A 2,500-nucleotide genomic window follows, 5' to 3' on the forward strand; every position below is an offset into this window, starting at 1 on the left:
CGAGGGAGCTGATGTTCAGTTCCCACTTGAGGTCCCGGCAGAGAATAGTGCCCAGGAAGCGGAAGGACTCCACAATTTTGACTGCGGAGTCTAACAGGGTGATGGCGGTGAGTGGGGCTGTATTCTTCCTGAAGTCCACAACCATCTCAACTGTCCTTAGAGCATTTAGCTCTAAGTTGTTCTGGCTACACCAGGTCACCAGGTTGTCAGCTTCCCACCTATAGTCAGACTCATCCCCACCAGAGATCAGCCCAATGAGGGTGGTGTCGTCCGACAAACTTCAAGAGTTTGACGGACAGATGATTGGAGGCGCAGCTGTTGGTATACAGGGAGAAGAGCAGTGGGCAAAGGACGCAGCCCTGAGGAGTTCCCGTGCTGATGGACCTGGAGTCAGAGACTTCTGTTCCCGGCTTAACGCACTGCTTCCTGTCAGAGAGGAAGTCTGTGATCCACCTGCAGGTGGAGTAGGGCACGTTCAGCTGGAAGAGCTTGTCCTGAAGCAGGGCAGGGATGATGGTGTTGAAGGCAGAGCTGAAGTCCACAAACAGGATCCTGGCGTAGGATGCTGGGGCGTCCACATGCTGTAGGGTGAAGTGGAGGGCCATGTTAACTGCGTCGTCCACAGACCTGTTGGCTCTGTAGGCAAACTGAAGGGGGTCCAGGAGAGGGTCTGTGATGGCTTTGAGGTGTGCCAGGAGCAGGCGCTCAAAAGACTTCATTACCACAGATGTAAGGGCGACCGGTCTGTAATCATTTAGTCCTGTTGGCCTTAGCTTTTTGGGCACAGCGATGATGGTGGAGGACTTGAGACAGGCTGGTACATGGCATGTCTCCAGGGAGGTGTTAAAGATGTTGGTGAACACCGGAGACAGCTGGTCAGCGCAGTGCCTGAGGGTGGCTGGAGAGACAGAGTCCGGCCCGGCTGCTTTGCGTGGATTCTGCCTCTTGAAAAGCCCATTAACTTCTCCCTCCTGAAAGGAGAGAGTCGTTTCTGTAGTATGGGTGGGGGATGGGGCCTCTTGGGTGGGAAGGGGTGGTTCAGGACAGTCCAATTGTCTTTCAAATCTACGGTAGAACTCGTTCAGGTCGTTGGCTAGGCGGGAGTCGTTAGTGGTGTGGGGCGCTCTGGGTTTGTAGTTGGTGATGTGCCTGAGCCCTTTGGCAGACAGAAGCAGCGTCGTTAGTAGAGAACTGGTGTTTTAGTGTCTCTGAGTACAGTCGTTTAGCCTCTCTCACCGCTTTGCTAAACCTGTTCTTCGACTCCTTGAATCTGTCTCTATCCCCACTCCTAAACGCTTCCTCCTTCTCCAACCTCAACCTTTTGAGCTTTGCTGAGAACCAGGGCTTGTTGTTGTTAAAGTTCACCCTGGTACGTGTTGGGATACAGCAGTCCTCACAGAAGCTGATGTACACAGCCTCTGTGAGTTCATCCAGACTATTGGTAGCAGTCGTGAACATATCCCAGTCAGTACAGTCTAAGCACGCCCGCAAATCTTCCACAGCCTCACTGGTCCACTGTTTAGATGTCCTCACAGCAGGTTTACAGAGTTTTAGTTGCTGCCTGTATGCACGAATCAGGTGGACCAAGGGAGTTCTGTGCGAGCCGAACAGCCCCGTGACCCACAAGAGAAACATCCCCGCCAAATTCGAGCGTTTGACGGGGTCTATCCGTGAAAAAATATTCACGTTTTTGAGTGCACATGCATTTCTGCTGCAAATGCCTCTGGAAGTTTCATGCCGTTCGTATGCCAATTGTGGCAACACGAAAATGACCCGTTTTCCCATTCCGAGGGATTTCTGTGCGACCCTAACAGCCCCGTGAGCCACAAGAGACACATCCCCGCCAATTTCTAGCGTTTCACGGGGTCTATCCGTGAAAAATATAGACGTTTTTGAGTGCACATGCATTTCTGCTGCAGATGCCTCTGGAAGTTTCATGCCGTTCGTACGCAATGTGGCAACACGAAAATGACCCCTTTTCCCATTCCGAGGGATTTCTGTGCGACCCTAACTAACAGCGCCCGTGAGCCACAAGAGAGACATCCCCGCCAATTTATAGCGTTTCACGGGGTCTATCCGTGAAAAATATAGACGTTTTTGAGTGCACATGCATTCCTGCTGCAAATGCCTCTGGAAGTTTCATGCCGTTCCTATGCAATGTGGCCACACAAAAATGACCCGTTTTCCCATTCCGAGGCATTTCTGTGCGACCCTAACAGCCCCGTGAGCCACAAGAGAGACATCCCCGCCAACTTCTAGCGTTTGACGGGGTCTATGCGTGAAAAATATTAAAATTTTTGAGTGCACGTGCCTTTCTGCTGCAAATGCCTCTGGAAGTTTCATGGCGTTCCTATGCAATGTGGCAACACGAAAATGACCCCTTTTCCCATTCCGAGGGAGTTCTGTGCCACCCTAACAGCCCCGTGAGCCACAAGAGACACATCCCCGCCAATTTCTAGCGTTTCACGGGGTCTATCCGTGAAACATATAGAAGTTTTTG

This window comes from Petromyzon marinus, unplaced genomic scaffold (assembly GCF_048934315.1).
Source record: "Petromyzon marinus isolate PM22_M1 ecotype Great Lakes invasive population unplaced genomic scaffold, UKy_Petmar_22M1.pri1.0 PM_G_Scaffold_18, whole genome shotgun sequence".
Lineage (NCBI taxonomy): Eukaryota > Metazoa > Chordata > Hyperoartia > Petromyzontiformes > Petromyzontidae > Petromyzon > Petromyzon marinus.